General features: G+C 42.5%; 1 protein-coding gene across 2 annotated transcripts in view; it reads right to left on the bottom strand.

Moving 5' to 3' along the window:
* Positions 1–27,194, bottom strand: part of LOC121580908 (BMP/retinoic acid-inducible neural-specific protein 3) — a 109,464-nt gene that overhangs the window by 80,539 nt on the left and 1,731 nt on the right. The window contains exon 1 of one of the 2 annotated variants that reach the window (XM_041896083.2): positions 26,089–26,772. The exons of the other annotated variant lie outside the window; for it this stretch is intronic. The gene's annotated coding sequence lies outside the window, so the exon portion shown is untranslated. Of the gene's footprint in view, positions 1–26,088; positions 26,773–27,194 lie in introns of those variants that run through there. 2 annotated transcript variants of the gene reach the window in all.

The following is a 27,194-nucleotide window of genomic DNA, read 5'->3' as shown; positions in this document are numbered from 1 at the left end:
GAGAGTTGGCTAGAGACGGCACGCTCAAGAGTTTTGGAGAGAAAAGAAAGAAGGGATACTGGTCTGTAGTTGTTGACATTGGAGGGATCGAGTATAGGTTTTTTGAGGAGGGGTGCAACTCTCGCTCTCTTGAAGACGGAAGGGACATGGCCAGCGGTCAAGGATGAGTTGATGAGCGAGGTGAGGTAAGGGAGAATGTCTCCGGAAATGGTCTGGAGAAGAGAGGAGGGGATAGGGTCAAGTGGGCAGGTTGTTGGGCAGCCGGCCGTCACAAGTCGCAAGATTTGATCTGGAGAGAGAGTGGAGAAAGAAGTCAAAGCATAGGGTAGGGCAGTGTGAGCAGGACCAGCGGTGTCATTTGACTTAATAAATGAGGATCGGATGTCGTCAACCTTCTTTTCAAAATGGTTGACGAAGTCATCCACAGAGAGGGAGGAGGAGGAGGATTCAGCAGGGAGGAGAAGGTGGCAAAGAGCTTCCTACGGTTAGAGGCAGAGGCTTGAAATTTAGAGTGGTAGAAAGTGGCTTTAGCAGCGGAAACAGGGGAAGACAATGTAGAGAGGAGGGAGTGAAAAGATGACAGGTCCGCAGGGAGTCTAGTTTTCCTCCATTTCCGCTTGGCTGCCCGGAGCCCTCTTCTGTGAGCTCGCAATGAGTCGTCAAGCCACGGAGCAGGAGGGGAGGACCGAGCCAGCTGGGAGGATAGGGGACATAGAGTCAAAAGATGCAGAAAGGGAGGAGAGGAGGCAGAATAAGGAGATCGGAGGGAGAAGGATTTAGCAGAGGGAAGAGATGATAGGATGGAAGAGGAGAGAGTAGCGGGAGAGAGAGAGTGAAGGTTGCGACGGCACATTACCATCTGAGTAGGGGCAGAGTGAGTAGTGTTGGAGGAGAGCGAGAGAGAAAAGGATACAAAGTAGTGGTTGGAGACTTGGAGGGGAGTTGCAGTGAGATTAGTAGAAGAACAGCATCTAGTAAAGATGAGGTCAAGCGTATTGCCTGCCTTGTGAGTAGGGGGGGACGGTGAGAGGGTGAGGTCAAAAGAGGAAAGGAGTGGAAAGAAGGAGGCAGAGAGAAATGAGTCAAAGGCAGACGTAGGGACGTTAAAGTCACCCAGAACTGTGAGGGGTGAGTCATCCTCAGGAAAGGAACTTACAGTGAGGGAAAAAAGTATTTGATCCCCTGCTGATTTTGTACGTTTGCCCAATGACAAAGAATTAATCGGCCTATAATTTTAATGGTAGGTTTATTTGAACAGTGAGAGACAGAATAACAACAAAAAAATCCAGAAAAACGCATGTCAAAAATGTTATAAATTGATTTGCATTTTAATGAGGGAAATAAGTATTTGACCCCTCTGCAAAACATGACTTAGTACTTGGTGGCAAAACCCTTGTTGGCAATCACAGAGGTCAGACATTTCTTGTAGTTGGCCACCAGGTTTGCACACATCTCAGGAGGGATTTTGTCCCACTCCTCTTTCAGATCTTCTCCAAGTCATTAAGGTTTCGAGGCTGACGTTTGGCAACTCGAACCTTCAGCTCCCTCCACAGATTTTCTATGGGATTAAGGTCTGGAGACTGGCTAGGCCACTCCAGGACCTTAATGTGCTTCTTCTTGAGCCACTCCTTTGTTGCCTTGGCCGTGTGTTTTGGGTCATTGTCATGCTGGAATACCCATCCACGACCCATTTTCAATGCCCTGGCTGAGGGAAGGAGGTTCTCATCCTAGATTTGACAGTACATGGCCCCGTCCATCGTCCCTTTGATGCGGTGGAGTTGTCCTGTCCCCTTAGCAGAAAAACACCCCCAAAGCATAATGTTTCCACCTCCATGTTTGACGGTGGGGATGGTGTTCTTGGGGTCATAGGCAGCATTCCTCCTCCTCCAAACACGGCGAGTTGAGTTGATGCCAAAGAGCTCGATTTTGGTCTCATCTGACCACAACACTTTCACCCAGTTCTCCTCTGAATCATTCAGATGTTCATTGGCAAATTTCAGACGGGCATGTATATGTGCTTTCTTGAGCAGGGTTTCAGTCCTTCACGGCGTAGTGTGTTACCAATTGTTTTCTTGGTGACTATGGTCCCAGCTGCCTTGAGATCATTGACAAGATCCTCCCGTGTAGTTCTGGGCTGATTCCTCACCGTTCTCATGATCATTGCAACTCCACGAGGTGAGATCTTACATGGAGCCCCAGGCCGAGGGAGATTGACAGTTCTTTTGTGTTTCTTCCATTTGCGAATAATCGCACCAACTGTTGTCACCTTCTCACCAAGCTGCTTGGCGATGGTCTTGTAGCCCATTCCAGCCTTGTGTAGGTCTACAATCTGGTCCCTGACATCCTTGGAGAGCTCTTTGGTCTTGGCCATGGTGGAGAGTTTGGAATCTGATTGATTGATTGCTTCTGTGGACAGGTGTCTTTTATACAGGTAACAAACTGAGATTAGGAGCACTCCCTTTAAGAGTGTGCTCCTAATCTCAGCTCGTTACCTGTATAAAAGACACCTGGAAGCCAGAAATCTTTCTGATTGAGAGGGGGTCAAATACTTATTTCCCTCATTAAAATGCAAATCAATTTATAACATTTTTGACATGCGTTTTTCTGGATTTTTTTGTTGTTATTCTGTGTCTCACTGTTCAAATAAACCTACCATTAAAATTATAGACAGATCATTTCTTTGTCAGTGGGCAAACGTACAAAATCAGCAGGGGATCAAATACTTTTTTCCCTCACTGTATCAAGGCGTCAAGCTCAATGATGAACTCTCCAAGGGAACCTGGAGGGCGATAAATGACAAGGATGTTAAGCTTGAATGGGCTAGTGACTGTGACAGCATGGAATTCAAATGAGGAGATAGACAGATGGGTCAGGGGAAAAAGAGAGAATTTCCACTTGGGAGAGATGAGGATTCCTGTGCCACCGCCGCGCTGACCAGATGCTCTCGGGGTATGCGAGAACACATGATCAGACAAGGAAAGAGCAGTAGGAGTAGCAGTGTTTTCTGTGTAATCCATGTTTCCGTCAGCGCCAAAAAGTCGAGGGACTGGAGGGTAGCATAGGCTGAAATGACTCTGCCTTGTTGGCCGCAGAACGGCAGTTCCAGAGGCTGCCAGAGACCTGGAACTCCACGTGGGTCGTGCGCGCAGGGACCACCAGATTAGAGTGGCAGCAGCCACGCGGTGTGAAGCGTTTGTATGGCCTGTGCAGAGAGGAGAGAACAGGGATAGACAGACACATAGTTGACAGGCTACAGAAAAGGCTACAATATTGCAAAGGAGATCAGAATGAAATTAACTAAACATCTGGGAAAGCGAGAGAGCGGGGCCTCCCTCACTTACGTTTCATTGAAACACTCAAATATAACTCTCCCAACATCCACTTTAGAAATTATAATTGTTGTAAACTACAGCGGTTCAATGTTTTCTAGGAACAGACTCCAACTTAGTTTATTCAGCTAGCTAACTTGGTACAGTATTCTTCCGTGAAAACCGCCCAGGGCACCGAATCCTATGACGCCATAGCCATAGCCAACTAGCGGTTTAGCACCAATACTCGGTTACAACAAACCACCAACAGTGTGTTAACACGCCAAACAGATCATTCGTGTCCGTGTCTAACGGACACGAATGCCAAACCTCATGTCTCTTATCATAATCTGTTCAAAGGTTATTGGAGTTTTTACCCTTGTAGATGGACAGAATTAGGGTAACTAAATCAATGGAGGCCAGAGAAGATAAGGGATCAAAAATGGAAAATTGCATCCCGTCAGCTGGGCTGGATTCTGTGCAAGAAGGAAGTCTACATGGCTACCTGACAGGCTCACTTTCCTGTTGAACTCATCGTCTCAAATCTGCAGGACATAAATGGATATTGATTTTGAGACATGATATTTCAGTATATGCTTTTTATTACATAAGGAATTGAAATTTCATCACCAAAGCACGTTTTCACCCACTCTGGGTAGAGTGGTTGGACACCCTATAATATTATGGCAATAGCAAACACTTTCACACATTCTCAAATACATTACAATCACACTTTCTTAATGTTTTCATAACATAAGAAATTAACATAAGTAAAATCTAGCGCTCAACTATTCATGTAGCTAGCTAGCTAACAGTTAGCTACCATCTAGTTAGTGTTTGTTAAGATAACCTTAGCTACCCTATCACAAAAGATGGTGGTGTGCAAAACAACTAAATACACCCATGCATTGTTGAGGCAACAACAGGACTCACTCTATATATAGTGCTAATTGTACAAACAAATTATAGAATAGGTCTGTGTATTAAATGTAACAAAAACCCATGGATAGCTAACAACAACTAGCTAGTTATGGTCGGCTAGCTAACGTTAGCCTTTAGCATGTGACTGTTAGATACACATTTCATAAAAAGTAACCTTCTAAAATACATATAATTAGCGTGGTTCATATGTATTCATGTAAATACACTTAATACGAGCCATCGTTTGGAAAACGTTTATAACAAAAATACTTGTAATCCGAGACGCCATCAGATTGGCTACACTCATATACAGCTAACAGTTCGAATGTCTCCCCCTAGCGGTAGCGTTAAGTATACATGTATCTTAAAACATGTATATTAAAGCAAAACCATGGAGGACTACAATCATAATGTTGTGAACAAACAAAACATTTTTTTGGTGTTGTAAGGGTAATAATATAAGACAGATAGGCCTATCATGTACATGACCATGTCATTCATAAGTCCCAAAGAGGGTGTTTTGTCCTGCCCCTGCATTCATCCCAGGCATTAGTGACAGAGCATTGGGCTAAGCCCGTTTGACATCAATGTGTGTACAATTACAATAGTAATAAAATGGCACATTTTAGGAAATGTTATATAACATACTATTTACAAGCATAATGGAATTGTTTGCCTTGTGTGGTAGGATTTGTGGGCTTTGACACTCTTATGTAGTTGTCATAACCAGCCATAAAATATTACAATGTATGTCACAGCACCTCTAAATATGTCATGACAGGTTATGTCAGCTGCTATGACATATGACATGGTTATGACCGCGTTATAACGTATTATGACGCTAGGTGTCAGTGTTACCAAAAAAACACGTCACATTTTCAGATGTGAAATAACAGTTTTCACATGTTCAGCTTAAAATGTCACATGTGAAACCATATTTTCACATGTATTACATTTAGAGTTCACATGTTAACACCACCTTTTCACACGTGAAAAGAAAAACATGTTTTCACTTCACATGTGAATTGCAGTTGCACATGTGAAATTCGGATATGCAGTTTCACATGTGAAAAATAGAATTCCCCCTCCTGGATGTTACAGACATTACAACTTGTTTACCTGTTGCTGGGTTTCACCTGTACTTACCTTTTCTCCCCCTTCACATGAGATATCGTTAGATTGCGGCCCAGCCAATCAGGGAGTAGCCATGTGCCTTACCCCTGCCCATGCCCTGAGGATGCAGGGCTTCTGGGTTGTGATTGAACAGCCAGCCCATGCTCTCACAAGGGTATAAGTAAATCCTCTCTCAGATGGTCTTCTTCCTTCCCAGTGTAACTCCTTGTGAGAGTGTGGTTGGAATTATGGCTTTGGGGTGTGTGAAAGAATGTAAGTTCATTATTTGTTCTTATTCCTGTTATTGTTAGCATGAGTGCTAGTTGTGACTCGTGTTACTATGTAATACATGGTTATTAGAGACAGTCCTTTGCTCTAGTTGTTCTATTCATTATCATTCCTTCATGCATAGCTTATCCCATTATATTGCATGTTCACATGTGGAATTGCAAGTTCACATGTAAAAATCAAAATCACATGAAAAATCAATAACATATCAAAACTCCACATCAAAAAATCTCACTTTGACATGTGGAATTGCAAGTTCCCATGTGAAAAACAATAATGTGAAAATCAAATCTGTAGTTTCACATGTAAGACAACTCCACATGTGACAATCTCACATTCACATGTGTAATTACAAGTTCATATGTGGTGGTGAAAGTGTTATTCTCCTCACATGTGAAAAGGTTGTGTTAACATGTTGCAATAGCAATGTTTCCACATATGGGATTGTAAATTCTTTAATGCCATTCTGTAAAAAGGTAACAGCTTACCTGAGTATAATAATTTACGTATGTTAAAAATAATGATTTCTTATTTCTGAGCCATCCATTCGAAGTGTTACTGCTGCAGGCACATGCCTCTTCTTCATACGTTGGTCAGTGACCGTTGGAAGAAGCCCAGTGAAAAGAACAGAGAAGCTAGCGCTCCATGTCTCCTTATTTATCCTTTTTAACATGTTGACATTAGTGATGCCAGAGTTACTCAGTTAACAAGTTAACTTTTTGTAATTTTAGTGCAACATTTTTGATTATCGCATTGTCTGAAAGCGTTCAAAATAAACTGAAAACATAAGAAATACATCATCTATACAGCTAAAAACAACAATGCGATGTCAAAACAAGTTGAGTTTGAGGTTAAAGAAAGTGTTTGTCAATTTTGCTAACTGTTACTTTGGACAAAATCAAAAACGGCAATATTCTTGTAATGCTTTTTGTATAAAAAAAAAATCTTAAATTACAGCTCAATTTGAACAAAGTATGAATTTGCAATTAATCGTGATTAATCACAGCAAATCCTGCGATAAACGCAATAAAATAAAATTTGACAGCCCTACTTGACATTAAAATGTGACAATGCACATGTGAAAGTGTAGCGGACATGAATCGGTCATGTGACCCACCTGCGACTTCAAAATGAGTGTTTGCCCTCTTGGTCAAATGGTCAAGACGTTGGCTTCTCCGCAGGGAAACCTGGGTTCTAATACCGCCACTTACAAAAGCACATGTGAAACTTAGAATATCACGTGAAATGTTGGGAAACCACGTGTGAGTCATGTGAAAAATCTATGTGAAACTTCCCACGTGTACGAAAACCATGTGTCTGACTCACGTGTGTTTTCACGTGATTTGTTCACATGGGAAAAGTCACACGTGACCGAAAACCACATGTGTGACATGAACATTTCACGTGATTTTTTCATGTGTTTTTTTGTAAGGGTATACCGTCCTCTCTCCAAATTCACAGAGTGATTACAGAATGTGTCCACTGGATAAAGAACTAAAAGAGCTGGCAGTCTGTATTATTACCTTCGATAATAAGAGAAACAAGAAGCCATTATGGTTCCAGCCTTATCTATTAAGAAACAAAGTATCTCAATGACCTTTCAATCTGGACTAATTTCACACAATGGTTTGACCTTTTAGCATTCGGCGCACAGACAGTGTTTAAAATCCTCACAACAACATGGTGGTTCATCTCCACATTCAATCATGGGGGCATTATTCTTTTAATGCGTTTTACGCTACACTGCTTTTATTCTTCTGCCCAGCGCAAAATTATATTTCATCATTCAGATTGCAAATTGCTTGCATTTCCATAGATTTGCATAGATGTTCTACATTGTCTGTGACTATGAGGCTATGAGGGCTTGTCCTCTTTGAATTGTTGTACAACTCAATGGATTTTAGTGCTTATAAAATGTATATAATGTATTCTATGGGTTCAGAAATATGTCAGTTTGATTTTAATTTTATATATTTTTTCAGAGACAGAATAAAAGACGGTAGAAATATTACTGAGCCAAACCAACTATTTAATTGACTAATCTCTTCCTGCCCATAAGCAAGTAAGCCAGTTGTCGACTTAAACCCATTCACTTCGTATAAACGGGAGAAGAAATACCAAGACAGGACCATATTTAGCCCAAACAGAAGGCCATGTGAATTCTATTAAGATGTATGGGAAGACAGTTGCTAAAGCCTTTAAATCGTGCTCACATTCAGCTTAATCCTGCTGTGGCTGATGTATGCCTGTAGGTATTGCAAGAGAGGAAACATGAGTCATTTAGCAAACCACTGCACAGAGGGAATAGTGAAGACGTGAAATGCAGGCGCACAGTCTTTTGAACCCGAGATGAAAAAAACTTTTGTGGTGTGTCTGAATGAAATATGTGCAAAGACAGGGATCCTATATTTAGACATCAAATCGCTCTGTCACCTCACTGCTCCGTCTCTCAGAGGTCTATTTTTCTCCCCGTGTGTCACTTGCCATCATTGGCATGCAAAAAGGCTGAATAAATCCTATGTGGACTTTTAGGAACGTTAGAAACGACGACGAGGGAACCAGAAGCATGAATTCTCATGATTGACAGGTAAGGCAGGAAGTTAGAGTGGGCAGAATGAGGGCAATGGATATCAAGTATTCTGTGAGTAAAGGATGTCTGTCACGCGAAAGTGAGTGTACACAACGTTGTGGTTTTAATTACATAAGGGAGATGACAGTTTTAATATATGCTTCTTGATCTGGTGGCGAACGCCTTCTAAAGGCATAAGATACGAACAACATTTTCTGGATAGGCTAAGGAGCAGCACAGATGAAGCTCAGACAAAGGACATCTAAAATCGGTCAAGGATTTCCATACCTGCCTGCTGGTAATCTTGAGAGCATCACACGTCTGGCTAAGCTTTATTTCAAGAGGGAAGAAATAGATAAGCAAGTGACAGTGATGACAATCTCTCTAATCCAAAAGTGCAGCCAGGTCTAAGTAGCGTGGGCACAAGAGAAAAGATGAAGGACTGGCAAAAGCAGTCAGTATCAAGAAGTGAAAGGAATAGCAAGAGCATATCTACTTGTCTCTCTCTGCACAATGTATAATTCATGAAAACAAAGTCCAAGGGTATATCCTCCAAAGATCTTCCTCACGTCACATACTAGAGAGGAGTAACACTAAATGTCAAATGTTCAATACAGGATTCTTTCCCCCTTGCAGTGCAGGGCTTATCTAAAACTGCGGGATGTATTTTTGTTTGTCTTATCCCTATATGAAATTAATTGATGACTGTACAATGCCATTTCAGCTATTGTTTATGCGGAAGTTGTCAAAATGTACTGAAAAAGCTATCTACAGGAAGTGATCTTAAATATTTGGTACACCTCTCTGGCAGCCCAAGAGCAATTGTAAATTGAAAGCCACAAACATGAAAAAAATGCATAAATCAATCCACGTATTTCAATGATTGATACATAGGCCTATCTTATGTCATGAAGTCAGAAACGGAAGCAATAGGAATAATAAAAGAAACAGTAATATACAGCTGGATCTGAAGACATCCAGCCTGTTGTGAGAAGTGTGGCCGCACCATGAATGAAAGTACAGTCAGCATTAATTAATTACCCATCCAAACATACGGTGTCCTCTTTTCAGCAAAACAGCTCCATGCACTACATAGGCCTTTATAGAAGTAAAGAGGCAGTAAATATCAATTCTTTGAGAGCCCAATGAAAGAGGTTTCTTCGATTGGAAAAACAGGTATGAAATAATAAATACATCTACTTGTGTATAATGTGTTGTCTTATCCATTATAATTGGGTAAATACTGTGTCATCAGCAGTACAGTGCCTCAAGAGGTCTATCTATACAGTACACAACTGGGCATCTTATCACAACTCTCCAATTTTCCAAGAGCATGCGAATACTAATCTAATTACGACATGTGTACAATATAAAAACTGTTCCCTTGGCACCAATGCATCAGGGAGATAGTGAAAACCATCCACTCTGCATCGTTTTCACACCAACTGCTGCATGAGCTTCAAAAGGGAAAGACTTGGCTTAATAATAATCGTGATGAGAGATTTCCAAATCTGCCAAGTGCTAATGGTTGACCAACAAGGGCCACTTCTCTCCTCTATAAGGTCTATAAGAGAACATATATAAACGTGTGGGTGGCATAATCTGGTTAACTGTGAAAAAACACACACACTCACACAGAGTTAAAGTCGGAAGTTTACATACAACTTAGCCAAATACATTTAAACTCAGTTTTTCACAAATCCCTGTTTTAGGTCAGTTAGGATCACCACTTTATTTTAAGAATGTGAAATGTCAGAATAATAGTAGAGAGAATGATTTATATCAGCTTTTATTTTTTTCATCACATTCCCAGTGGGTCAGAAGATTACATTCACTCAATTAGTATTTGGTAGCATTGCCTTTAATTTGATTAACTTGGGTCTAACGTTTCGGGTAGCCTTCCACAAGCTTCCACAATAAGTTGGGTGAATTTTGGCCCATTCGTCCTGACAGAGCTGGTGTAACTGAGTCAGGTTTGTAGGCCACCTTGCTCGCACACACTTTTTCGCACACACAAACCGTAGTCTGGCTTTTTTATGGCGGTTTTGGAGCAGTGGCTTCTTCCTTGTTGAGCAGCCTTTCAGGTTATGTCGATATATGACCGGTTTTACTGTGGATATAGATACTTTTGTACCCATTTCCTCCAGCATCTTCACAAGGTCCTTTGCTGTTGTTCTGGGATTGATTTGCACTTTTCGCACCAAAGTCCGTTCATCTCTAGGAGACAGAACGCGTCTCCTTCCTGAGCGGTATGACAGCTGCGTGGTACCATGGTGTTTATACTTGCGTACTATTGATTGTACAGATGAACGCGGTACCTTCAGGCATTTTGAAATTGCTCCCAAGGATGAACCAGACTTGTGGAGGTCTACAATTTTTTTTCTGAGGTCTTGGCTGAATTTCTTTTGATTTTCACATGATGTCAAGCAAAGAGGCACTGAGTTTGAAGGTAGGCCTTGAAATACATCCACAGGTACACCTCCAATTGACTCAAATGATGTCAATTAGCCTATCAGAAGCTTCTAAAGCCATGCCATCATTTTCTGCAATTTTCCAAGCTGTTTAAAGGCACAGTCAACTTAGTGTATGTAAACTTTTGACCCACTGGAATTGTGATAAAGTGAATTATAAGTGAAATAATCTGCCTGTAAACAATTGTTGGAAAAATTACTTGTGTCATGCACAAAGTAGATGTCCTAACCAACTTGCCAAAACTATAGTTTGTTAACAATACATTTGTGGAGTGGTTGAAAAGTGTATGTAAACTTCCGACTTCAACTGTATATACAGCTCTGGAAAAAAGTAAGAGACCACTGCAAAATGATCAGTTTCTCTGGTTTTACTATTTATAGGTATGTGTTTGGGTAAAAATAACATTTAAGTTTTATTCTATAAACTACTGACAACATTTCTCCCAAATTCCAAATACAAATATTTTAATTTAGAGCATTTATTTGCAGAAAATGACAACTGGTCAAAATAACAAAAACGATGCAGTGTTGTCAGACCTCAAATAATGCAAAGAAAATAAGTTCATGTTCATTTTTAAACAACACAATACTAATGTTTTAACTTAGGAAGAGTTCAGAAATCAATATTTGATGGAATAACCCTGATTTTCAATCACAGCTTTCATGCGTCTTGGAATGCTCTCAACCAGTCTTTCACATTGATGTTGAGTGACTTTATGCCACTGCTTGCGCAAAAATTCAAGCAGCTCGGCTTTGTTTGATGGCTTGTGATCATCCATCTTCCTCTTGATCACGTTTCAGAAGTTTTCAATGGGGTTCAGGTCTGGAGATTGGGCTGGCCGTGACAGGGTCTTGATCTGTTGGTCCTCCATCCACACCCTGATTGACCTGGCTGTGTGGCATGGCGCATTGTCCTGCTGGAAAAACCAATCCTCAGAGTTGGGGAACAATGTCAGAGCAAAAGGAAGCAGGTTTTCTTCCAGGACAACCTTGTACATGGCTTGATTCATGCGTCCTTCACAAAGACAAATCTGCCCGATTCCAGCCTTGCTGTAGCACCCCCAGATCATCATCGATACTCCACCAAATTTCACAGTGGGTGCGAGACACTGTGGCTTGTAGGCTTCTCCAGGTCTCCATCTAACCATTAGACGACCAGGTGTTGGGCAAGGCTGAAAATTGGACTCATCAGAGAAGATTACCTTACTCCAGTCCTCTACGGTCCAATCCTTATGGTCTTTTGCAAACTTCAGCCTGGCTCTTCTTTGCTTCTCATTGATGAAGGGCTTTTTTCTAGCTTTGCACGACTTCAGCCCTGCCCCTAGGAGACTGTTTCGAACTGTCCTCGCCGTGCACTTCACCCCAGCTGCCGTTTGCCATTCTTTTTGAAGGTCACTTGATGTCATCCTACGGTTGTTGTGTGACATTCGAATGAGTTGGCGGTCATCCCGGTCAGTAGAGAGTCGTTTTCACCCTCTGCCGGTCTGTAGCTTTGTTGCCCCCAATGTCTGCTGCTTGACCTTGTTCTTATGAACCGCCGTCTTTGAAATTATAAGGATGGAAGCAACCTGATGCTCACTGTATCCCTCTGCCAGTAAAGACAGAATTGAACCCTTCTTTTCCTCACTCAAAACTTTCCTTTTCAACTCTTTTGGCATGGTCAATAGTTATTTTTTGATTAATATTACTTTTGAGGTACTATTAGCACTGTTTTTGCCATCCAGCTGGTCCTATTGCAAGAGGATAGTGATGACCACAGCAGTGGTTTTATACTTTTTCTCATTAAATAAGATTTGGTTCAGGACATCACCTAATCAGTAACTAATTCAGTAGAATGAGGTGTGCCTGTGTTGGAATTCAACAGACACTTGAATGGAATGGCTGTCATACATGTTGATTTAAGAAACATTTGCCCACTGACAAAGAAATGATCAGTCTATAATTTTAATGGTAGGTTTATTTGAACAGTGAGACACAGAATAACAACAAAACAATCCAGAAAAACGCATATCAAAAATGTTATAAATATATTTGCATTTTAATGAGGGAAATAAGTATGACCCCCTCTAAATCAGAAAGATTTCTGGCTCCCAGGTGTCTTTTATACGGGTAACGAGCTGAGATTAGGAGCACACTCTTAAAGGGAGTGCTCCTAATCTCAGTTTGTTACCTGTATAAAAAGACACCTGTCCACAGAAACAATCAATCAATCAGATTCCAAACTCTCCACCATGGCCAAGACCAAAGAGCTCTCCAAGGATGTTAGGGACAAGATTGTAGACCTACACAAGGTTTGAATGGGCTACAAGACCATTGCCAAGCAGCTTGGTGAGAAGGTGACAACAGTTGGTGCGATTATTTGCAAATGGAAGTAACACAAAATAACTGTAAATCTCCATCAGCCTGGGGCTCCATGCAAGATCTCACCTCGTGGAGATGCAATGATCATGAGAACGGTGAGGAATCAGCCCAGAACTACACGGGAGGATCTTGTCAATGATCTCAAGGCAGCTGGGACCATAGTCACCAAGAAAACAATTGGTAACACACTACGCTGTGAAGGACTGAAATCCTGCAGCGCCCGCAAGGTCCCCCTGCTCAAGAAAGCACATATACAGGCCCGTCTGAAGTTTGCCAATGAACATCTGAATGATTCAGAGGAGAACTGGGTGAAAGTGTTGTGGTCAGATGAGACCAAAATGGAGCTCTTTGGCATCAACTCAACTCGTCGTGTTTGGAGGAGGAGGAATGCTGCCTATGACCCCAAGAACACCATATCCCCACCGTCAAACATGGAGGTGGAAACATTATGCTTTGGGGGTTGCAAGGCAACAAAGGAGTGGCTCAAGAAGAGGCACAATAAGGTCCTAGAGTGGCTTAGCTAGTCTCCAGACCTTAATCCCATAGAAAATCTGTGGAGGGAGCTGAAGGTTCGAGTTGCCAAACGTCAGCCTCGAAACCTTAATGACTTGGAGAAGATCTGCAAAGAGGAGTGGAACAAAATCCCTCCTGAGATGTGTGCAAACCTGGTGGCCAACTACAAGAAACGTCTGACCTCTGTGATTGCCAACAAGGGTTTTGCCACCCAAGTACTAAGTCATGTTTTGCAGAGGGGTCAAATACTTATTTCCCTCATTAAAATGCAAATCAATTTATAACATTTTGACATGCGTTTTTCTGGATTTTTTTGTTGTTATTCTGTCTCTCACTGTTCAAATAAACCTACCATTAAAATTATAGACTGATCATGTCTTTGTCAGTGGGAAAACGTACAAAATCAGCAGGGGATCAAATACTTTTTTCCCTCACTGTATTGAAGCAACATCTCAAGACATCAGTCAAGAAGTTAAAGCTTGGTCGCAAATGGGTCTTCCAAATGGACAATGACCCCAAGCATACTTCCAAATGTGTGGCAAAATGGCTTAAGGACAACAAAGTCAAGGTATTGGAGTGGCCATCACAAAGCCCTGACCTCAATCCTATAGAAAATTTGTGGGCAGAACTGAAAAAGCGTGTGCAAGCAAGGAGGCCTACAAACCTGACTCAGTTACACCAGCTCTGTCAGGAGGAATGGGCCAAAATTCACCCAACTTATTGTGTGAAGCTTGTGGAAGGCTACCCGAAACGTTTGATCCAAGTTAAACAATTTAAAGGCAATGCTACCAAATACTAATTGAGTGTATGTAAACTTCTGACCCACTGGGAATGTAATGAAAGGAATAAAAGCTGAAATAAATCACTCTCTACTAGTATTCTGACATTTCACATTCTTAAAATAAAGTGGTGATCCTAACTGACCTAGGACAGGGAATGTTTACTAGGATTAAATGTCAGGAATTGTGAAAAACTGAGTTTAAATGTATTTGGCTAAGGTGTATGTAAACTTCCGACTTCAACTGTACATACATACACACAAAAGTATGTGGACACCCCTTCAAATTAGTGGAATCGTCTATTTCAGTCACACCTGTTGCTGACAGGTGTATAAAAATCAAGCACACAGCCATGCAATCTCCAAAGACAAACATTGGCATTAGAATGGCCTTACTGAAGAGCTCAGTGACTTTCATCGTGGCACTTTCATAGGATGCCACCTTTCCAACAAGTCAGTTCGTCAAATGTATGCCCTGCTAGAGATGCCCCAGTCAACTTTAAGAGCTGTTATTGTGAAGTGGAAACGTCTAGGAGCAACAACAGCTCAGCCATGAAGTGGTAGGCCACACAAATTCACAGAACAGGACCACAGAGTGCTCAATCATCTGTCCTCGGTTGCAACACTCACTACCGACGTCAGCACAATAACGGTTTGTTGGGTTTCCATGGCCGAGCAGCCTCACACAAACCTAAGATCACCATGCGCAATGCCAAGCTTCGGCTGGAGTGGTGTAATGCTCGCCGCCATTGGACTCTGGAGCAGTGAATAAGCGTTCTCTGGAGTGATGAATCACACTTCACCATCTGGCAGTCCGACTGACGAATCTGGGTTTTTCATGGTTTGGGCTAAGCCCCTTAGTTCCAGTGAAGGGAAATCTTAACGCTACAGCATACAATTACATTTTAGATTATTCTGTGCCTCCAACTTTGTGGCAACAGTTTAGGGAAGGCCCTTTCCTGTTAAAGCATGAAAATGCCCCCGTGCATAAAGCGAGGTCCATACAGAAATGGTTTGTCGAGATCGGTGTGGAAGAACTTGACTGGCCTGCATAGAGCCCTGACCTCAACCCCATCGAACACCTTTGGGATGAATTGGAACGCCGACTGCGAGCCAGGCCTAATCGCCCAAATTCAGTGACCGACCTCACTAATGCTTGTGGCTAAATGGAAGCAAGTCCCCGCAGCAATGTTCCAACATCTAGTGGAAAGCCTTCCCTGAAGAGTGGAGGCTGTTATAGCAGCAAAGGGGGGACCAACTCCATATTATTGCCCATGATTTTGGAATGAGATGTTCGATGAGCAGGTGTCCATATACTTTTGTCATGTAGTGTATACACACACACACATAACTTAAAGTATCATTTTTAGATATAATGAATGTTACTGTTCCCACTACAACAAAATACTTAAAAGGGAAACTTCAACATTTTAAAACTTCATATTCATCATCTCCTACATCACCCCAATATGAACATATGTGGAAATGGTGGTAGTAGCAAATATTCAAACGAGAACTTTGAAGGCCGAAGTGGAGAATGGCCACATTCTGGCTAGGTCAAATAATGAAGATACATTTTTGGACCTAGCATTCTGGTCCACATACTTTCAAGCATTTACTCAGAATTACAGTTATTCGTTATTATCTACTGGAAATCATAAAATTCTGTAAATTCCGCTTGGAACAGATCCTCCTCACTCGCTTGGACAATCAATATTAAGTCAATCTGTGGGCCATCATACCCTGCCGCCAAGTGTAATGGCTTACAGCTTGTGGTCTCTGATGGCTGGCATCCTCTTAGTGCTCAATTAAAATGCAGTGAAAGAAGCCTGCTGTTGGGGCTGATTGGTGGAACCTCCACCTGTGCCCAGCTGCAGCATGAATCAACTGTATCCCGGGTCGCCGCCTAAGGCTGTGTCCCAAATGACACCATATTCTCTATATGGTGCACGACTTTGACAAGGGCCCATAGGGTTCTGGTCAAAAGTAGGGCACTATGTAGGGAACAGGGTGCCATTTGGGATCCATCCCTGGTTGCTGCCTGGTCTCGTTTGATCCTTGACTCCTTGTCCAATAAATCATTTTTCGCCACGGACCCTTGACCAGGATAATCTAGTTTCCACGTTTTGATGATTTATGCCATGGTGAATCTCACCATTAAACATTAAAGGCTGACAAAAAAGTTATTGGTGGTATTTAAACAGTTTTTTAAGACACTAAGCGTGCTATCTTTATCAGCAGTGTAGCCTGTTTATATTATACACATCTTGTCTATCGTCCAACGGCAGTCATTTTATAGGCTTTACTAGAACCCACTAAAACTAGGATCCACCGCCACAGTGTTTGGATACAAACTACAGTGCTATGAAAAAGTATTTGCCCCCTTTCTAATTTTCTCTACTTTTGCATATTTGTGATACTGAATGATATCAGATCTTCAACCAAAACCTAATATTAGATAAAGGGAACATAAGTGAACAAATAACAACAATTACATATTTATTTCATTTATTTCATAAACAAAGCATATGCAACACCCAATTCCCCTGTGTGAAAAAGTAATTGCCCCCTTACACTCAATAACTGGTTGTGCCACCTTTAGCTGCAATGACTCCAACCAAATGCTTCCTGTAGTTGTTGATCAGTCTCTCACGTCGCTGTGGAGGAATTTTGGCCCACTCTTCCATGCAGAACTGCTTTAACTCAGTGACGTGTGGGTTTTCAAGCATGAACTGCTTGTTTCAAGTCCTGCCACAACATCTCAATTGGGATTAGGTCTGGATTTTGACTAGGCCATTCCAAAACTTCAAATTTGTTGCTTTTTAGCAATTTTCATGTAGACTTGAGTGTGTGTTTTGGATCATTGTCTTGCTGCATGACCCAGCTGCGCTTCAGCTTCAGCTCACAGACGGATGGTCTGATATTCTCCTGTAGAATTCTCTGATACAGAGCAGAATTCATGGTTCCTTCTATTAAGGAAAGTCATCTAGGTCCTGAGGCAGCAAAGCATCCCCAAACCATCACACCACTACCACCATGCTTGACCTTTGGTATGATGTTCTTACTGTGGAATGCAGAGTTTGGTTTTCGCCAGGCATTACTGGAACCATGTCATCTGTCCATAGAACGTTCTTCCAAGAGTCTTGATGATCATCCAGGTGCTTTTTGGCAAACTTGAGTCAAGTTTTTGGACGAGATGGGTCCCATTATGCCTGGCGAGACTGATTAACAACTACAGGAAGCATTTGGTTGGAGTCATTGCAGCTAAAGGTGGCACAACCAGTTATTGAGTGTAAGGGGGCAATTACTTTTTCATACAGGGGAATTGGGTGTTGCATAACTTTGTTTATGAAATAAATATGTAATTGTTGTGTTATTTGTTCACTTATGTTCCCTTTATCTAATATTAGGTTTTGGTTGAAGATCTGATAACATTCAGTATCACAAATATGCAAAAGAAGAGAAAATTAGAAAGGGGGCAAATACTTTTGTATATGGCCTAAGGATCTACACAACATAACACAGCCACTATTTGTTGACATCAAAAATGATCTTGGGGCATACATTATGCTGTGAAAATTAGATCAACCTTTATATGCTGGTTGCAATAACATTGAGAACTTTTCCTTTCTATAATTCATAATAAGAAGAGAAGAAAACCTTGCGGTTTGAGGTTTGACTCATTAAAGCAATGGTCGTCTACAGGTGGGCCGCGGGCCAAAAATCGGCCCATAAATTATATTTTTTGGCCCCAAAAAGTTGTTAGTAAAAAACAATATTGAGATTTTTGCTTTTGGTCAATAAAATACTGTAAAATCACAAGGAATTCAGCTAAAAATTAGTTTAATTTAGGAAATATTTTCCCACTAATAATTAAAAAAAAAAAATAGAAGTGATCGTGTCTCAATGTAATCAAGGTATGAAATTATTGTTCTTTTCAAATACAATTTCTTGTGGTCAATTTAAAAAGTGTACAAATCACTATAATTATTTTCCGGCCCCCTGACCATCCGCTCCGAAAAATGTTTGTCTCGCGGCTGAATCTAGTTGCCTAGCCCTGCATTAAAGGACAAGGTACTACCACCATCACACGATCAAAGGGCTTTCACATAATGTACTGCATTATTACATAATCTAGACACAAGTTCATGGCATTTGTTATCACACTGTCTCTAATTTAACTATTACTGCTACAACCCTTTTCCACATGAATGAGAACTCCTCTTGAGCTGGAAATTCCCCTCTTTTAAATAAGATTGTTGACTGCTGAAGCGTGTCTAATGAGTGCACCTAGTATAAAATTATATAAATATGAATTTCCTACTTGAACCATACTGTAACTTGACTTTAAGGCTTTGCCAGGGTTAGCCTTTATACAGTAAAATCATCTCAATTGTTTTTTTCTTGTCATGGAGCTAAGGATGCTTAGCTAGTCTCTTCAGTGACCCTGAAACATCCTGATGTAGGATCTTAATTTGATCACCCTGTGTTGCAGGATAACTTTTCAGCAATGCAGGACATTTAAAACTTGTAGTATATTTGAATTTTAAAAGGCTTCTGAAGTTTGTAATTTCCACTTAGAAATGTCAGACTTGATTTTCACTTATGATTAAAAAATATATCAACCCTACAAAAATGTCCATTAATTATAATCCACATTTCCTGTTGCTGCAGGAATATTTTCCTGCTGTGGCAAACTGTCTCAAATAAAGATCCTACATCTGTATGTACAGTATATACACACACACACACACACAGATAGCGTACTGTGTATCCAGACCAGCCTGCTGTCACGACTCAGTGACTGCGTCTCAAATGGCACCCTATTCCCTATATAGTGCAATACTTTTGACCAGGGTCCATAGGGCTTTGGTCAAAAGTAGTGCACTATCTAGGGAATAGGGTGCCATTTGGGACGCAAACAGCGGCTCTATTGATGAGCCTCAGCTATGAAACAGTCAACCATTGGGTGTACAGTATGTTCCAACACGCACAGACAAATCCAAGTTGTTGGCCCAATTACAAAGGCATCCTTTATAAGAAGCCTGTGTTATAGAGTGCTGATTAATTTCCGTTTCCAATTTCTCACCCAAAAAAACGTTCCTTTGTTTCACTCGTTTGGAAAAAAATATTTTATTCATTTTTCAAGGCCTGGAACATCTCCAACCTTTTAAAAAAAGAAACATGTCGCCAGCTACAAAATTCTTTCTAGTTTTCAAACAGGCACATTCTTCTCTTCTCCTCTCCCCTGCAAGTCTTCCCCAGGTCTTTAGTGTGCAGGAGAAAGTAGTGCACTATGTTTTCTGTCAATATACCTTGGAGAATAATGGTTAATAAACAACTCAATAAAATATGTGATTTTCCCCCAAAAATTCTGTTTGATATTTTCCTAAATTATGTTCTCGGTTTCATTTTTACTGGTTTTAGCTTTATTGTTTTTCACTCTCAAAATTACAATTGTTCATAGAGAAAAAAGGAAATTGGATGTTCCGAGAGTCCATGTCAATGCTTCAATCAGAAGGCAATTTTTGTAGGTCTGTGTCACGCTCGTCTGAAGGAGGAGACCAATGCGCAGCGTTGCGAGTGAACATGATGACTTTATTAACTTAAAGCAACCACGAAGAAAACAACAAATGACGATCCGCGAAGTTCTATACTGCATACTACTAACAGCAACAAAGAAACAATAACCCACAACACAAAGTGAACTCACACAGTATAAATATGGCTCCCAATCAGAGATAACGAGCCGACAGCTGACACTCGTTACCTCCGATTGGGAGTCATACGACTAATCAAGAACAATTAACCAAACATAGAAAATGCACAACCAGAAATCCCCAACATAGAAATACACCCAAACAATGAAACTAAACAACCCTGGCTCAAATATCAAGGTCCGTGGAGCCAGAGTGTCACATTACCCCCTAAAGGTGCGACCTCCCGGGCGCACCAGCATCCAGTCTCGGGAGGGTCTGGGTGGGCGTCTGTCCCTGGTGGCGGCTCTGGCCCAGGTCGTGGTCCCCACCCCACCTTAGTCACTATCCGCTTCCGTATTCCCTTCCTCATGACCACCCCCCAACTAAACCCCACTGGATTATAGGGGCGGCACCGGACTACGGGGCAGTACCGGACTAAGGGGCAGTACCTGACTAGATGGCGGATCCTGGCTGGCTGGCTCTGGCGGATCCTGGCGGGACGGCTCTGGGCGCGGATCCTGGCGGGCTGACGGATCTGGCTGCTCGCGGCTGGCTGACGGATCTGGCTGCTCGCGGCTGGCTGACGGATCTGGCTGCTCATGGCTGGCTGACGGATCTGGCTGCTCATGGCTGGCTGGACGGGTCTGGCTGCTCGTGGCTGGCTGACGGATCTGGCTGCTCATGGCTGGCTGACGGATCTGGCTGCTCATAGCTGGCTGACGGATCTGGCTGCTCATGGCTGGCTGACGGGTCTGGCTGCTCATGGCTGGCGGAAGGCTCTGGCTGATCCTGTCTGGCGGAAAGCTCTGGCTGATCCGGTCTGGCGGAAGGCTCTGGCTGATCCGGTCTGGCGGAAGGCTCTGGCTGATCCGGTCTGACGGAAGGCTCTGGCTGATCCTGTCTGGCGGAAGGCTCTGGCTGATCCTGTCTGGCGGAAGGCTCTGGCTGATCCGGTCTGACGGAAGGCTCTGGCTGCTCCTGTCTGGCGGAAGGCTCTGGCTGATCCTGTCTGGCGGAAGGCTCTGGCTGATCCTGTCTGGCGGAAGGCTCTGGCTGATCCTGTCTGGCGGAGAGCTCTAGCGGCTCCGGTCTGGCGGACGGCTCTGAAGGCTCATGGCAGACGGGGCGGCTTTGCAGGCTCAGTACAGACGGGCAGTTCAGACGGCGTTGGGCAGACGGACAGTTCAGACGGCGTTGGGCAGACGGGCAGTTCAGACGGCGTTGGGCAGACGGGCAGTTCAGGCGCCGTTGGGCAGACGGCCAGTTCAGACGGCGTTGGGCAGACGGGCAGTTCAGACGGGCGTTGGGCAGACGGGCAGTTCAGACGGCGTTGGGCAGACGGCCAGTTCAGACGGGCGTTGGGCAGACGGGCAGTTCAGACGGGCGTTGGGCAGACGGCCAGTTCAGGCCGGCTGGCGACGCACATCGTGGACCTGGTGCGTGGAGTAGAACAGGCCGGACCGTACCGGGAACACCCACCACTGGCCTTAACTGGGGATCAAGAACGGACCGGACCAGACTGGGAACACACTTCAGTCTCTCATGCCGTGCCACAACAACTTCCCTCCCTCTACTCGCCAATGGCTCCCGTAATCCGATAGCCTTCTCTCCTTTTCTCCCTGTGGCAGCCTCCCTGCTGCCCAGGCGCCTAAGCCATGTGCCCCCCAAAAATTTTTTGGGAGTAACCACGGGCTTCCAGCCTCGACTCCGCGCTTCCTCTTCATACCACCTCCTCTCGGCTGCAGCTGCCTCCAGCTCTTCACGAGGGCGGTGATATTCCTCCTCAGACCACCTCCTCTCGGCTGCAGCTGCCTCCAGCTCTTCACGAGGGCGATGATGTTCCTCCGGTTGTGCCCAAGGACCCTTTCCAGCCCGAATCTCCTCCCATGTCCAAAAGTCCTTAGGAGGCATCCATAACTCCTGTGTCCAGACCCCTTGCTCCTGGACGCGCTGCTTGGTCCTTTTTTGGTGGGTTATTCTGTCACGCTCGTCTGAAGGAGGAGACCAATGCAGCAGCGTTGCAGAGTGAACATGATGACTTTATTAACTTAAAGCAACCCACGAAGAAAACAACAAATGACGATCCGTGAGGTTCTATACTGCATACTACTAACAGCAACAAAGAAACAATAACCCACAACACAAAGTGAACTCACACAGTATAAATATGGCTCCCAATCAGAGATAACGAGCCGACAGCTGACACTCGTTACCTCCGATTGGGAGTCATACGACTAATCAAGAACAATTAACCAAACATAGAAAATGCACAACCAGAAATCCCCAACATAGAAATACACCCAAACAATGAAACTAAACAACCCTGGCTCAAATATCAAGGTCCGTGGAGCCAGAGTGTCACAGTCTGGAAGAAAACAAATTTAGATTCCCCTTTAATTGTGCATCTGGCCCTTTAATTGTGCATCTAGCTGGTGAGGAATGTGCTGTCTAATGTGCCGTCTATGATGGTTCTGTACTGATGCTGCTCATTTCATGGCAAAGTTAGCAAATAACAAATAATAGATATAAATAATTTACTTACTCATGATATACTTCTGCGAGGTAAGCCTACTTTGCAATTAACATTTAATTAAGGTTTTGGGGAAAGTATTTCTGTCAACCCATAAGGCGGTTATCACATCAACTGGCTACACATAGAGTGATAGACAAACACGCACACCACACACACAGACAGGGGCAATATATGCCGGAAATTAATTGGCAGATATTGTGTTAGGTTTAGCTTTTTGAGCCAATAGTGGCTAACCAGGGTGGGATAATGTCAATGTTGTGTTGATTAGACAGTAGCTGGGAGTTTCTGATACTTTTAGATTTGTTTATGACAGTTTGCGGTGGAAAACATGAACAATTGCATGTACTTTTAGAATTGTTTGGCGAGCTACTCATATGTGGGCTGCGAGGTAGCTCGCGATCGACCTGTTGGAGACCCCTGGGATAGAATATGCAGTGCTACTACATCCATTGCATATTCCAGTCCTTGAAAAATGAATTTCAATTAGATTTTCTGTTGTATCAGCCTGGCATTGTTTTTTTTTTTGAGTGCTTTAATAATTAATCAACATTGATTGTTCGAGATCAAAAGCCTGTCAGCCATTTTCACCCTGAAATGATTAAAACACACTTGAGTTTTATACTAACTGCACACCATTTTATCTACGGGTAAAAATGCATATATATTCTACTCCAAAGTCCTCACTCAGCTCTGAACTCATATTGACATGCATGCTTTCTACACTGCATGCATGAGAATGTTCAAAGGGGGCTTTCTCTGTGAAAGTCAGGAAATGGAGCTAGAGGTTATTAGGGGAAGTCTTGGTAATCGACTTGTGAATTTAAACATTTAATTAAACATGCAAACCAGCCAAACAAATTATGCTTTTTAAGTTAGCAGGCTGCATAAGCAATAATAAGAGAAAAAAATTCAGATGGAAAAATTCCTCATCAATGAATAAATTAGAATGATTGACACTCTCCTAACTGTGCCATATATTTGGGTATAAGATAGTATATTTTTCTTTTTTTGTGGAACAGAGTTGGTGTACAATGGCCCTATTCTTTGAGATCAGCCCAGGTTTCTCCTCTCTTCTGTCCATCTCATTTTCTCCAGCTCTCCATCCTTCAATCTCCATTATGGAAATGCAATCAATGACCCAAACTTCCGTGGGCACAAATGATGGCTAAAAGGTGGGGGAGACTATTATCATGTCCACACAGATGATTTTGCTGTGCTGATATGGTTCTACTACTGAGAGAAATGGCACCCTATTCCCTTTATAGTACACTACTTTTGACCAGGTCTAATGTAGTGCACTATAAAGGGAATAGGGTGCCATTTGGGACGCATTAAGAGACTGGTTCCATTCCAGTCCACTTTGAATCAGCAGCTTCAATCTGGGAAATAAGATCTGCATAGTCTATACTTTCCTTTCTGTTTACCAAAAACATAGAGTCCAAATGAAAATCCAGCTGTACTACTGCTAGGCCTAGGCATATACTGTATTGAGTTTGCCTTGACTACTGATCAATGTTTTATTCCTTTTGGAGCAGCACATTTTTAGCACACACACGCGTGCACACACACACACGTCATGTGGTTTCCCATCTACTCACATAGCCTACAGTAGTTTGCTAACTTTCTTCATGGTGCACCAAAGAGTGCTGCAAATAAAAAATAACATTAAACTGGGTCAAGATTGTACAAATGGTACATTTCTGCAGCATAACCTGTACGGCTCAGAGGGATTAAATCTCCCTTGACAGTAACAGTGAAAAATCAATGAATTTGGTTTGGATGTCAAGTCAAATGAATCTCTGCTGTGATAATGTTCAATAATTGAGATCAATGCTTTTACTTAAACATTGCACACGTCCTGTTCTAAAAATCATCTTTATCATTCTATAAAGAGAGTTCAGCCAAGCATTAAACATGTTTCAAACCGCATTTAAAAAAAGAGTGAGCTCAAGAATAGCTTAGTGCTGGAGGCAGTTCAGCTCAACGATGTGTGGTACTATGCTCCCTCTGTAGGTGAGAAAAAGCAGTAGAAAACTGTAAAGAACCTGCCTCTCCCTTCCCAACTGCTGGAAGACGTGGGTGGTGAGCAGCTAAAAGTCTCTCTCTCTCCACAGGGAATTTTTTTAAACAGACTAGTTGTAACTGCTAACTGTAGCAAGCCCCTGATATTCGTGTACATTTGATGTCCAATAAAAGCAGGCTGGAAATAGAGTACAAGAGACAACCCTCAGAGACACATTGTTATAAAGAAACAAGGAATCTTGTTCTAGTAAATTTTGTCATTTTGATAACATGGTATATTTATGTTCTCAACAATGCCCATCTCCCACCCCTTTGTGAATAAAAGTCTAAATAAAAGTAATTGGAGAGAGACTTATTTCATCACTGTTTACATATACTTATAACAATCAAACACCAGGAATCCGCTCCTCAAATACAAATTGCCGAGAACCAACAGCTTAAAAAATACACTGAAGCAGCTTACACATTTTCCTCAACGGATTAGATAAAAAGAAAGCTGCTTTATATTTGGTGAAAAATAGCATTAAATACCCCCTCTGATTGAAATGTCAGCATGATTCTAGTCTGCCAATATCACATTCTGCAAAGAGGATTCATTAACATATGTGAAACAATAGACTGATTGCTCACACTAGTGCCCAGTTATTTCCTCCTACAGTGGTAGTGCTGCCTGTGGCCTTTGACGAGTACAAATACTTTGAGACACATGGCCATATCAAGGAGGAAGCACTGTCCTACACACTGCCTCTTACTTTCCTCCCACCATGCCCAGGCAGTTATCCAAGGTTCGCACAGCGAGGAAGCAAACCCATGCGGTGAACAACAAAGGCTGTGGGGTGGTTTTGTTTCATCTCTCAAGCTTTGTTCTCGAGGTGCTATTTTTAAATGACTGGCTGAAGAATTCTCACTTGGCCAGAAAGTTAAAGCACTGGGCATCTCAAGTTTTGAAGGCACTTTCAATGATTTTGCAGCGATCTCCTGAATCTCTTCCCTCTCTGCTCCATTATCGTACCCTAAGGCTTATGCATGGTGAGATCTGGACTGAGTAAACCTAGTTGGAGATGCTTACGAACTGAATGCAAATTCACAGAGGAGCATGTATAAAACATAATATTCACAAATCCTCTGCTGAATATAGTAGCCTATGCACATCAAAATTCATGCGTCACAGTCTACAGGGGACACCCCATTGATATGAGCTGTTTTAAATAACCATAAAACTGCACACAAATAAAACAAGACAATAATTCAGCATCATAACACCACAGTAATAATTTAAGGAGATAATTTAAGAGTAAACTAAGTGAACATCTGAAGTTAAAAAATGACAGGTTGATAATGAATGTACAACTTCTTTGGATAAAAATACAAAATCAGACTAACTCCACCCAACATTATCAATAATACACACCAGCCAGGTCACTGTGCCAATAATAACATCAATACTCAGGCACTCTAATGCACAGACAAATTGTTATAGCAGCAAGGCAAGCAATAGCAAAGGCATCTCACCCAGAGTGTGAAGGGTGATCCTGTTGTCTCTTTCGTTGTGCGTGTATCCTACCAGCTAGTGAAGGTTGTCAGGATGTTTACAGTCTTCAGACAAACTGGTGGAATTCAGCCAGCAGCTAACCTACAGCCTCCAGTCCCTGATTCACTTGCAGCTTCCAACAGGCAAGTTACAGAGTCGCTTATTATAGGATAATCCAGGCATTGTCCTCTCACTCCTATAGCCAAGTTAGTCAATGTTGGTTGCAAGTTGGGGTCCAAAGGTGCCCCTATAACACTGTCAAGTCCACAACAATGCAGTGTATATTTAGCTTGAGATAATCAGCTGAGACCAAAAATAGTCACACCCAAAAAATATTTCTAAACTAAGGACCCATCTTGGATTTCAGAAATAGGAAACAGCAAGATAAAAGTCAAAAGGTGCCAGCGTCCCCCATGCCTCCAGGTCTTAATGATAAGATATAGTGGAGTAGTCAGAAGAACCAGAATAAAATCCACACAAAATATATCTTGTTTTCCTTTTAGGCAACTCTCCCTTCAGTAAAGTGCCTGCACCTGCTACCAAAGCAGAGACATACAATTTACACCTTTTTCTGTGAGCCACAAAGCTAAGCCTCAGCTGCCCCTGTTACAGTCATCACTCACTCTCAAACCCAGCACTTCGGTTGAGCCCTGGACTGACGATTGCTCTTGCTCGAAGTCTTTCAGGAACACATCTCTTTGCTCTGTCAGACGGACTCTTGTTGCCACGCCTCCCAGCCCGTGATTGGTTGAGCTGAGCCCAGTGCAAAGTACAGGGAGGAGGGGACGATAATGCTATGTGGAGGGAAGGAGAGGGACAAGAGAAGAGGAGAGAGAGTGGGGAGTTGGTAGGCTGGGGGTTGGGGGTTGGGCAAGCAGAGGAGAGGATATACGGAGCTCTGCAAGCCTGAAGGGACAGCCTGGCTAATGAATGAGAAATACTTCTCCCAATACTTTAGCCAAATTTGTGTGTTGCAAATTTGTTGTGACTCCCGGCAAACTGAATTCATACTGACAAAGTCCCTAGTTTCTGAAGAGAGATACAGGTAACTGCCAAAATAAAGGAAACACCAACATAAAGTAGGGCG

The sequence above is a fragment of the Coregonus clupeaformis genome, chromosome 14, assembly GCF_020615455.1.
Source record: "Coregonus clupeaformis isolate EN_2021a chromosome 14, ASM2061545v1, whole genome shotgun sequence".
In the NCBI taxonomy this organism is placed as follows: domain Eukaryota; kingdom Metazoa; phylum Chordata; class Actinopteri; order Salmoniformes; family Salmonidae; genus Coregonus; species Coregonus clupeaformis.
The sequence above is the reverse complement of the archived record's forward strand: the minus strand, read 5'-3'. Positions and strand labels throughout refer to the sequence as shown.